The sequence below is a fragment of the Photinus pyralis genome, unplaced genomic scaffold (genome assembly GCF_008802855.1).
Source record: "Photinus pyralis isolate 1611_PpyrPB1 unplaced genomic scaffold, Ppyr1.3 Ppyr1.4_LG1, whole genome shotgun sequence".
NCBI lineage: Eukaryota > Metazoa > Arthropoda > Insecta > Coleoptera > Lampyridae > Photinus > Photinus pyralis.
The window spans coordinates 26,654,636-26,667,612 of record NW_022170249.1 but is presented as its reverse complement, the minus strand read 5'-3'; the positions used below and the strand labels follow the sequence as shown (position 1 = coordinate 26,667,612).

At 39.0% G+C, this 12,977-nt stretch overlaps 1 long non-coding RNA gene across 1 annotated transcript; it reads right to left on the bottom strand.

The window, feature by feature from the left end:
* Window positions 1-7,680: 7,680 nt before the first annotated feature.
* LOC116160686 lies at window positions 7,681-9,190 on the bottom strand. Its single transcript, XR_004143283.1, has 2 exons — window positions 8,550-9,190; window positions 7,681-8,496 (listed from the first exon to the last, which is right to left on the bottom strand). It is a non-coding gene; the product is annotated as an uncharacterized LOC116160686 (long non-coding RNA).
* Between the last annotated feature and the right edge of the window lie 3,787 nt (window positions 9,191-12,977).

The window sequence follows — 12,977 nt, the reverse complement described above, 5'->3', positions numbered from 1 at the left end:
AAAATATGAATCCTCCCAAAGTTAACAAAAAAAGGGGTTTACATAAAATTTCCCATAAAATGTTGAATAAAATACACCAGAATCTCTGGAGTTAACACACAAATATCGTTACAGTGGCAAAATAATGAATTAAATTGAAAATAGATACCCTAATTTATAGCTTGAGTGGGCAATGAAATTATTCGGTTCTTACGAGCTCGTTCGTACCTTACATAAATTGTTATCACTCCATAACGAGAGTAATCTTTTGACTAGCTAAAATATCGTACCCCAAAAATGTCAAGCTTACCAATTAACAGTAATAATCTTGGCTCTATGCAGGCCAATTATCAATTGATCACCACCGAGGTGGGTCAAATGCAAACACACCAATTTACAAAAAGGTTTAACAATGCTACATCACCGTACGATCAATATTTAGGTCTTCTTTTCCACAGGTCCTGGTATATGGTTGCACGTTGAATGACAAATGCTGCTCTAAGTGTTACAAAAGGTGTCGGAAGTAAGGTAGCGGCTTCAAGATATGTACGACTCGGCCATTAAGTTATTTCAATGGTTTGATGCTAGATCGTACACACTGCACTCCAGTACTTAGTCGATTTACTTTCCTATGCCCCCTTATCCGCAACACAATGTGGTCTAAAGTTTCGTCTCACAGGTAAACAGTCGGATCGTAGTTCTTGACCCCAATACGTGAACTCTAAAATAATAAACTAATGGGTGGTACGTTTTTACACAAGAATAAATGCGAACCTCTACATGGAGAGAGTCAACGGAAAATAAAAGAGCTTCGTGAACGTACGAAAGTGAATGGAAGTTATCCTACGATCGTTGTCAGAATGGTCCCCTAAAATAGAAATAACGGTAGTGTGGATTCGAACACACAGAGAACTTACAATTATGCTTACGTTCCTTTAGAAGAACTCCTTTCGGATTAAATGGTTACCATGCCCAAAAAGAAATGGCAGGTACAATGATGGTTCACTTGTTTTTTTTAAAGATGCTTTCGCCAAATTGTTGAAAACAAATGAACAGGAACTAAATTAGCACTTAAATCAGGATGAACCACACGACCGTTCTCTTCGGGTTAGCAAGTAAAACACGCTGAATTTTTCCATTTCCGGCCCCAATGAAACAACGATGTTTTGCTCCGACCAATAACGCGGTCAATCGAAGCTTACAATACCATATATGGTTACGGTATCAAATTACATAGGTTATCTAAAGCGGAAATTGGCTTTTAGACCAATAATAGGAATATACAACATTAAAACGGGCAGGTACGGAAATAAACGAATGTGAAGGTTACAAAAGGTGACTACCACAGAATAGAAAAGTTATAAACAGGGTGATTGCAATGGAAATACGAACAAAATGTTGATATAATAATAAAACTGTTACACTCCCCCTCTCCTTCGAGAGGCGGGAAACTTCCAAGAAGTTTATCCGACGACCTACTAAAGTGAAATCCAACAAACAGCACAACCTAATCTAGTGAAAACCCAAAAACAAAAATAACCCGGAATCCCACTCATCGATCCTGCCGTACCAACACAAGTGACTCATTCACAACAACTATCGCTCTAGATTCGCTAGGCAACAGCCAAACTCTTCACGCCTTCCAAGAGTTCTTCAGCATTCGGCTGGTACGAGGAAAAAAAAAAGTGAAAAACCAAAAAAAACAAGCCAAAGAAAGTGTATCATGAAGCAATACAACTTCCACAAACAAAAACTGAAAGGAATAAAAATAAAATAAAGGTGTATACTAAGTGAAGGAAGCAAAGTGGATAAGGATAGGGTAGTAAAAGTGGTAGGTGGGTAGGCTGTTGCCCTGAGTCATACAAAATTCACACTCCCATGTAGCTCACTCAAGAAGATACAACAGGATCCACAAGTGGCATTCCTTCCCGCCCCCGGTAAAAACTCCCATCCCCAAAAATACAAAAACAAACTAAACAAAACGACCCATCCCAGAAGAGTACGATAGAGGATAGACGTACAGGAAACCCTCCCAGACAAACACAGAAGAAAAAAAGATGCCTCCTCACTGCCACCATGTACTAGCACGATGAAATGACAGGAGGTGCTATGAGATAGAAATGATCATTAACACATTCGCAGAGAAAGAAACTTAGTCACTCTGATTCCGGAGAGCCTGTGGTCACCGAAGCTTGCACAGGTCATCTCCTTCCTCGTGTTCACATGCATTCATAAGTTCATACTGAGCCGGGGGAGTCTTGTGATCCCGAAAGATGCACAAGGCCTCGCACCCTTCTCGTAGCTCAATCATTCAATGTTCATACTACGAAAAGATGAGGGTGAGATGAAATGATAACATAAAGAAGGGCTCTGGTGAACGAGCAGGAAGGTTGCACCTGGAAAGAAAGATCGGCACAACCCCCTAATGGACCAACCGACAGTTCCCATCCAGCCATCCCAAAAATTGCGTGAAGACAAAGTGTCAACACTAAATGAAGTCAAATCCGATAATAAAAGTCAAAAAGAGTAAAATCCAACAACAGCTAACGTCCGCCAACGGTAGACAATTCTAAAAAAATACCAAACCTAACCATGATCTTCCGGCTCAACATAGGGCTTAAGATCTTGGACATGCCACAGGCCTGCGGGGTTTCTATCAGCATCCCTCAAAGCGTAAGTGAGATACCCTACTTTACGATCAATCGTAAAGGGTCCTAAAAATCGAGGAGCTAATTTAGCAGAATAATCCTTAGTGGCGTCTGAAATAGACTTGTTTTTACGCCAGACCTGATCTCCAATCTCATAAGTTACATGCCTTCGTCGTAAGTCATAGGTTCGCTTGTTTCGGTCATGAGTATTCCTAATCCGTTCGACTATTTTAGTGTAAAGTTGTTGTTGTTGGGCTAGTCGTTGTTCAACATCAATTGGTTCATTGTCAGTCAAGTCAGTGTCGAAGCTGTCCCCTCGAATACGAAATTCTTTCCCAAAATTAGCACGGTAGGGAGTAACACCAATGGTTTCGTGTTTAGAGGTTCTAATGGCACAGGCAATCGAAGCTAAATTGACATCCCAATGTCGATGATTGTCCTTAATATAAGTGGAAATGAGTTGCTTTACCACCCGGTTCACACGTTCCGCAGGATCGGCTTGAGGGTGATAAAAGGGTGTAAAACGGACTTTAACATGATAACGGTCACAAAGGTTCATAAAAAGACGGCTGCGCATTTGCACACCGTTGTCGCAAATAATATGTTGAGGTACTCCATACACAAGAAACACGGACTCTTCAATGCACTTGACCAAAGTTTGGGCATTCGCAGTCCTTACGGGGAAAAGAAGTACAAACTTACTCAAATAATCAGAGACAACCAAAAGGTGAGTGCGTCCCTGAGTAGAACGTGGTAAGGGACCAATGAAGTCTAAACTGATCATTTGCCAAGGCTCGTAAATCCTAGGGGGAGATCCCATAAGACCAGCAGGTCGTAGTTGTTCAGGCTTCTGTTCCGCACAAGTGGAACAGCGTCTAATAAAACGTTTGGTGTCAAGAAGCATTCTGGGCCAATAGTAACGTTGGTGAATACGCCAGAAAGTTTTATACACTCCGAAGTGTCCAGATGTGACATTGTTGTGGCATTCTCGTATAATGGCACGGCGAAAATTATTGGGAACAACGAGTTTCCATTTTTCATAGTCTCGGGGGTCCGAAGCGGTTTGAACGTACTTGTACAGTAGACCATTCCTCGTATTCCATCCAGGGTATTTCTGCGGATGTAGTTCCAGTCGATCAAACATACCACGGTACCAAGGGTCGGTGGAGTTACGAAATTCTTCGGGATTGACAGTTTCGTCCGAAGGGGTAATAGCATCGACGATGGGTACGGTGCGTGATAAGAGATCAGGTACCACATTGTCCTTACCTTTACGATGTACAAGGGTAAACGTGTACGGTTGAAGACGAAGTGCCCAGCGTGCTAAGCGTCCCTGGGGATCTTTAAGAGAATGAAGCCATAGGAGAGAATGGTGGTCGGTTACCACGGTAAATGAAACTCCCTCGAGGTAGTGGCGAAGTTGCTCCACTCCCCAAATGACAGCTAAACACTCGCGTTCAGTGGTGCTATAGTTACGTTCCGCATGGGACAAGGATCGAGACAAATAACAAATCACTCGTTCTCCATCGGGAAAAGTCTGAGTTAAAACGGCGCCTAGACCATAGGCTGAAGCGTCGGTCTGTAAAATGAAAGATTTGGTGAAGTCAGGACAGTGAAGTATGGGTGCAGTAGCTAAAAGTTGTTTTAATTGCACAAAGGCTTCTTCACATTCTGAAGTCCAATCGAATTTAACATCCTTCTTAAGAAGTCGGGTTAAAGGTGATACAATAGTTGAAAATTCCGGTATAAATCTTCTGTACCAACTACAGGTACCTAAGAAACGTCTAACTTCCTGAAGATTAGTAGGAGAGGTAATATTGAGAATAGCTTTTACTTTGTCTGGGTCCGGATGCAATCCATGAGCGTCGACCACATACCCTAGGTATTTCAGCTCAGAACGGCAAAAATGACATTTGTCCTTGTTAAGAATGAACCCTGCAGCACGTAGTTTATCGAAGACGGTTTGCAAAATTCGCAGATGCGAATCGAAGTCCTGGGAAACGATGATGACATCGTCCAAATATACGAGGACATTAGGTTGCAGTTCGGGTCCTAACACGGTGTCGATTATGCGTTGGAAGGTGGCTGGGGCGTTGGTGAGACCGAAGGGCATACGACGAAACTGAAAAAGTCCTCGCCCAGGCACAGTGAAGGCCGTATAAGGTCGGGAAGATTCGGTCACCTCGACTTGCCAGTAGGCCGCCTTGATGTCGAGCGAACTAAGGTAGCGAGCGTCTCGAAGTTGGTCAAGAATGGTAGAAATATAGGGAAGAGGAAATGAGTCTTTCACAGTCAAAGAATTAAGCTTGCGATAATCCACGCAGAAGCGATAGGTATTATCTTTCTTCGGGATTAAACATACAGGTGAAGCCCACGGACTATTAGATGGTTCTATGACGTGGTCTCTCAACATCTCATCGATGCAGGTGTTGATAATCTTTTGTTTAATAGGGTTAACGGGGTAATAGCGTTGTTTAAGGGGTGTCGCACCCTCGACAAGGCGTATCTCATGTTTCCCCACTGTAGTGACACCTAACTGGGTCCCCATGGCTTCGAATTTCTGATCAAGGAGGATAGCTAAGGATTTCTGTTGCTCAGCAGTAAGATGTGGTTGGTCGATAATAGCCAAGCTCGGTACAGTTGTTGGAGTTGTAGCAACAAAATGCCAACAATCGTCAGAAACGTTGGGAATAATTCCCATCCTATCCCAGAAATCAATTCCAAGGATCAAGTCGGTAGTTAAAGAAGGCATAACAAGCAAATTTAATATCACGGTCCTATCTTTTAAAGTTAACGGAGCTATGATGTAACCGATGGACTGTGCATCAACACTATTAGCAACGGTACACGAAGTAAGTTGTTCCACAAATTTTAAATTAAGTTGTTGTAATTTAAAGCAAAGGTCTTGATTAATAAATGAGCGCGAAGCGCCGGAATCTAACAATCCTATTAAAGGAAGGTTTAATATGGTGAGTTTAACATAAGGTCTTAAATCGTTATTGACATGTTGAAGTAAAAAGTCTAATTTGGGTTTGGAAGAAGATTTCAAAAATTTGGTTGTCGGAACCTCCGAAACCTCGCGACAACCTAACGAGCGTTTCGTGGTCCGTTTCCCGAACAGAATGTACATGAACGAATAGTAACCCCAGTGGTTCCACATTTATAGCAGAACAATTGTTTGGGTTCCGGGCAATCCACACGGTTATGTCCTAATCGTTGACAATTGAAACATGGTGACTCACGCGTTTCCATTGAGTGAATAGGAAAACGTGAGGTGGTAGGTCGTTGATTGGGGCAGCTAAAACCTGGCTCCAATAATGGTAAACGAGTCTGAGTACGTAAAGCGTCGTGTCGAGCTAAATCTTGTCTAATAGCGTCAAAACGATGGCATTCAAGCAAAAGTCCGTCCAGAGTGTCCGGTACATTTGGTCCAAGTTTCGTAAGGTAAAAGGGCAAAAGGTTTCGACGAATAATTCGCGTTTGTTCGCGTTCGGTGGGTGGATTTAATAATCTAGCAAAAAGTCCCTGCATTACGGCAAAATAAATATCGACTTTTTCGTTGGGTCCCTGGATTCTTGCCTTAATTTCATCCAGTAAATCCTCTTGATAATGAGGGGGTAAGAAAGCGTCCCTCAATAATTGGGTCAGGTGTTCCCATGACGTCGCTCGGTAAGAGTTGACATTATACCAAGTACTTGCAATTCCATCGAATAAATCGTAGGCGGTTTCGAAGAGTGTTAAGGTATCAACCCCGCGCGCGCGAGCCATACGTTCCACCCTGTCCAAGAAAGAGTTCAAAGTCTCCCCTTTACTATCTCCCGAAAATTTAATTCCCCATTTGTGCACAGGAGTGCTATGAACAGATAATTTAGGGTGCACCTCTGCAGTAGTTCGAGTAGGTGTTGAAGTAGTAATAGGTGCAGCAGATGGTAATAAAATAGTATCGTTGAAGCGGAAGGCTTTGTTATCTAACGATGCCCGAAGTTGACGAAAAACAGTAACTAATTCCGAAATCTTAAGGGGTTGTTCAGGAGTCAGGGTCAGTAATGTTCGAGTCCGGTGTAAGCGTCTGTCGGCATGTGCAAACATAGTTACAATTGAGAGGTAAGAACCACCCCCATAAGCATCTTCAAAAGAGTCGATACGAGTTTGTAAATTATGGGCTAGCTCTGTTAAAGCTACCAAATCGTCATCAAAAGAGAAGGGATATATCGGAGCGACATAGCCAGGTGCTTTCTCCAACTCTAAGAGCTTCCTAAGGATGTTCCTACTTTCAGTGACAGTTGACCCTACTTGACCACCCCTGATTTCGACTTCATACTGCAGTTCAGTGTCTCGTAAGCGATTAATGTCCATCGCCATCATAGTAATTTATAATATTCAAAAACAATGATAATAATGATTAGGTAATAACACCTAATACAAATACACCATATAATAAAAGTGAACTAAGTCACACAATGAAAACAGAAGTACAGTAGGTTCAGACTTCTTTGGATCGAGTTCAAATTCAAAAGTTGAGTAAAAAATTGTACAAATTAAAAGTGATTAAAATCTTACTTGAAGCGATTGCCAATTGTTTATAATTCTCCACCTTTTTATGGTTACACAAAAACAAATGTTAAAATTAATTCAAAACCAAGGCCACTAAAGTTGAAGAGCCAATTTTTATAATGAAAATTTCAATGACAAACCAGGCCACTTTAGTTGAGGCGCCAATTTTTATAACGCGCAAGCTGCAAAATGCTAGGCGCTACAAAATACCATGTGCTTTAATAATAAAAAAAAAAAACACACGCCGCTGACCGGCCAGCTAGCTCTGTTGACCAAATAGTAAACAGCGGAGAGAGCAAGACAAATACACAGGGTAGTGGGTGACAGAATTAATACCTTTGGTAATGGCTCATCATATATCATCGATTCCAAATAAATCTTCACTACTTACTTTTGTGGCTTCTTGTAAATTTCCTGGGCGCCACCTAATTCCAATTTAAGTTTCGCCTACACTACCGGAACTAGGAAAGGTAGCTTTAGCTTTAAAATAGGCAACTAATGACCCACAAATAAAAAGTTTTATTCGGTGCACTGCACCATGAAATAAATTCAAAATTGCACAACCTAGATTCCCCACTGGGAATTCATAATCTTATTTAAGGTAAGCAGCAACTAAAAATATGAATCCTCCCAAAGTTAACAAAAGAAGGGGTTTACATAAAATTTCCCATAAAATGTTGAATAAAATACACCAGAATCTCTGGAGTTAACACACAAATATCGTTATAGTGGCAAAATAATGAATTAAATTGAAAATAGATACCTTAATTTATAGCTTGAGTGGGCAATGAAATTATTCGGTTCTTACGAGCTCGTTCGTACCTTACATAAATTGTTATCACTCCATAACGAGAGTAATCTTTGGACTAGCTAAAATATTGTACCCCAAAAATGTCAAGCTTACCAATTAACAGTAATAATCTTGGCTCTATGCAGGCCAATTATCAATTGATCACCACCGAGGTGGGTCAAATGCAAACACACAAATTTACAAAAAGGTTTAACAATGCTACATCACCGTACGATCAATGTTTAGGTCTTCTTTTCCACAGGTCCTGGTATATGGTTGCACGTTGAATGACAAATGCTGCTCTAAGTGTTACACAAAGTATCGGAAGCAAGGTAGCGGCTTCAAGATATGTACGACTCGGCCATTAAGTTATTTCAATGGTTTGATGCTAGATCGGACACACTGCACTCCAGTACTTAGTCGATTTACTTTCCTATGCCCCCTTACCCGCAACACAATGTGGTCTATAGTTTCGTTTCACAGGTAAACAGTCTGATCGTAGTTCTTGACCCCAATACGTGAACTCTAAAATAATAAACTAATGGGTGGTACGTTTTTACACAAGAATAAATGCGAACCTCTACATGGAGAGAGTCAACGGAAAATAAAAGAGCTTCGTGAACGTACGAAAGTGAATGGAAGTTATCCTACGATCGTTGTCAGAATGGTCCCCTAAAATAGAAATAACGGTAGTGTGGATTCGAACACACAGAGAACTTACAAATGCTTACGTTCCTTTAGAAGAACTCCTTTCGGATTAAATGGTTACCATGCCCAAAAAGAAATGGCAGGTACAATGATGGTTCACTTGTTTTTTTAAAGATGCTTTCGCCAAATTGTTGAAAACAAATGAACAGGAACTAAATTAGCACTTAAATCAGGATGAACCGCACGACCGTTCTCTTCGGGTTAGCAAGTAAAACACGCTGAATTTTTCCATTTCCGGCCCCAATGAAACAACGATGTTTTGCTCCGACCAATAACGCGGTCAATCGAAGCTTACAATACCATATATGGTTACGGTATCAAATTACATAGGTTATCTAAAGCGGAAATTGGCTTTTAGACCAATAATAGAAATATACAACATTAAAACGGGCAGGTACGGAAATAAACGAATGTGAAGGTTACAAAAGGTGACTACCACAGAATAGAAAAGTTATAAACAGGGTGATTGAAATGGAAATACGAACAAAATGTTGATATAATAATAAAACTGTTACAACTTTTCGATGTGGAGTGTTTACCAAATAACACTAGATGATGTACCGAGGACAAACAATTCTGTCGAAGGATAAGGATGGCATCCGTGGAATAGTGTGTGGAATACATTTGACCAACGTCAAATAAATGAGTACACATTCTAACATGCCATTAAACTACTAATAAACCTACTTATCATGAATAAAACACAATTCGCTGCTTCACACTAATGAGTTATGACTCATCATTGTCGCTCAAACTAGTATCTTGGCTTGATACAGGTAAGTTCTGCCAAAAGATCTTGCGATTTTCCGGCATAATGGTTGTTAGCTTCGAAATAATTTTATTTTTTCTTTCAAGAGTAATTCCTCTAGGGGTATTTTTTGATTTTGGTTTCGGAATACCTTGTTTCATTACCTTTGCACTTAAAAAATTTAGAGTTTGGAATGGATGGTCAAAATTTATTTTATATTTCAAAAACATACTGCCTTTTTCAAAATTGACTTGAACAATATCATTTAAATAAGGTCTTGGGGTGGTTTTTTTGAGTTGTGATGTGTGGGTCTTTCCATAATAAAAAATGTTGAAGTTCGATGTCTATGACATTCACTTTCTTTGATGCATTTTTAACTGCCCTTGAAAAGTCATTAAAGTCATAAACTTTTTCCCATACGTTTTAATGATTTTTCCACCATATGGTGGAATGAGTCAGCTGCCATAAAACTGTGCCCTGGTTCAAAATATTTTATTTCCAACAACTTGAGCGCAGTTTCAGACGAGTTTATAAAGTAGATAAAGAATGAATAAAGGCACCAGTTTTTATTTTGCGCGCTGCAGTTGTCAAGCCAAAGAATAATGTATTCTGCATCTCGAACTGAAGAAAGAAAGGTATAAAACGTACTGATAAGGTCTTCTTTAGAACGCCCACTTATGGCTTCGTGCCATAATACCGCAGTTGTTTCCACATCTTTTGCCTACTTTTTGACACTGCAGGTACAAAGCTCTCGTTAAATGCTATTATCCGTGGGGTGAACAACATCTCTTTAAATGTGTCGCATCGAGGCAACATAATCACCTGGAATAACAAAAATAATCAAAATATTGGAAAATTTAAGATAATTGGTTGTTACCTTTTGTAAATCTGCGGTAAAAACATACTTGTCGGTATCTGCAGTCTCAGCGTCGTGTTGGTATTCTTTGCGAGCGTTTCTATATTTTAGTAGGTGTTTGTTGAAGATTTCACAACTTTTGCATTCTAACACTAAATTTTCTTTTGTGTGGCCTTCTTTTTTCGTATGAGTAATGAATTCCTCGCATGACCAGCACTCTTCATGCCCAAGTTTAGCAAAAGAAATGTTTTGAGCCGCCACTACTTCCCTGTACAAATAGTATGAAAAATGTATGTGCGGATGTTTAATTTTAAAGTCCTCATACATCAATTTGATGGTGATGTCATTGGGGAGGTAGCGACGTTTTGGGGCATGCTCGCGTCTATAGTGTGCAACGGTCGGGTTAAAAGAATTTATGTGGTCAATAATTACATTTCGGTCGAGTTTTTGAGAACGATTTTTGTTTTTCTTACTTGGTGGTGGTTTAATACCACCAGATTCGAGAACTGATGCTGCGTTTCTTATTATTCTGTCATTCTTAAGCTCATAACCTAACGTTCCCAAGAAAAAGGATTTACATACTTCGTGCGACACTCCTTTTTCGTCCGACAGAAGGTAGTGTATTGTTTTAGACCTACGTGAGCGTAAAGATTTTGATACCAGTACAGTTCTGCGTTTTGGACAATTTTGACTAATGTGGCTAACGGTAAAGGCTTGTTGTTCACTCTTAGTCATCTTCCAAAACTGATTATTAATACTTTGTCGTCTTTCTGTATCTATTTTTTTACAAGATTTGACACACATTTTGCCGCTACATGATTATCTATTTTCACCTTCTTTCGTTCTTCTAGAGATGCTTCGTATTGTTTCCGTTTTCTAACTTCGCCTTTCTTTGTATACCCTAAATTAGTTACTTTAACAGAGCTTTCTACACTATCCTCTACAATTGATTCAATAATGGTGACTGTTGGTTTGTTACTGTCTTGAAAGGGGGATAATTTAACATTGTCAAAAACTTTGTCTAAAATTGTTTCATACATTTCCCTAGCAATTTTGCAACTAAAACTTTCCGTATCCGAGTTTAATGAAGGACAAGAAGAATTGTCTGCAGTTGCTATTACAGGTTCTTTCTCAATATTCGAGGGATTAATGAGAATGTCACTTAAAACAACTATTTTATTCGTTTTTGTCTCTATGTACGGAAAATAATCTTTATCTTCTACAATCTTTTCTTTTTTAGGTGCACTTTTTCTGTAATTATTAATTTTTTCAGACAATTCCTTATTTAATGCCATTGAGAGTATCTTTTTAGTACGATTCATGATATCAAATCTGCAATAATTACATACAATAGTATATTAAAGTAAATAAATAATCACGGAACACCTTACTAACTGAATGTGAGGTTATGAACTTCAGAAAACCGGCTGTTTATCATCAAAATGCGCATGCGATTTGTACTTACGATCATTAACTCTAACAAGCGGAACAACATAACTATTGAGTTGTGTTAACGATGATTGTCGTATCTACAGGTACTGATGTAGATACGACATTTTCATGTCACAATGTCAGATACGCCAATGTTCTCTAACATATATGGTGATTTCGTAGTTACGACAAAAATTAAATTTACTTTTGTGAGGTATGGAATGCACTTACGACAAAACTTGCTTAACAAAAAACATGTATTTTGGTGTAATAATTACGATTATACCCTTAGCTGGAAAACGTGCAAAACTGCAGATATGACACTTGGTCTTAACACAGCAGAATTGTATGGTTTTTATAGTGTTTTAGTTTTGTTTAATAAATATTGATATAAATCGAACCCGAATTTATAAATCACGTTACATTATATTGTGATAAACCGCGCTTCACACGGTTTATCCACCTATCGCACCTGCATACAGTTGACTATGGGAAGTGCCTTTAATGCACTAGATTTCCCTAGAAATCTTCACATTTAATCGCTTTGATATCTAACTTAATATTTGATTTCCTTGATAACTAGTGATGTATATTGTTACGAACCTGTTTCAGCTAAGATAAGACTTTCAGCATTTTCTGGAATTATACTAGAAAGTAGGATAGAGGACTGTCCTATGTAATCACACTATACCATTTTACAAATGACTATAATTACTTTATTGAAACTACTTTCCATTAATTCAAACTAAAGGTAAGGTGATTATGTTAAAGGCAGTCCATCTTAAACTTCGAAATGGTAAAAACGTAAAACTTGTAACCTGCATGTAACCTGTGTGTGGAAGATATTACCTAATGAATGTGTACGAAATAAAACGTAACTTCAATCCGAACTTCATTCTTTCCATTATTTCGTCATAAGTCCTACACAAAAAATTCGCAGTGCAACTCAGTGGGGTTGCACAACAATATATACACTGGCAGACATTTATAACAAATTTGATACTGAAACCAAAAAATGAATTACGAGATCTTTATGTATTAGAATTAATCGACATTGTGGCGAAGGGAGGTAAGATTTTTATTGAATGTTTGACACTTTATATGAAAGGGAGCTGTGATAAAAAAAACTTAATAATTTGGTACCATTGTACAACATTACACAATCAACAAGAAATTATTATAATCAAAGGCTGTTATTCCTTTTTTTTGTTTACAGGTGATAATAATGTTCCTGCTCAGTTGTATCTCCTGAACCAATTTGTG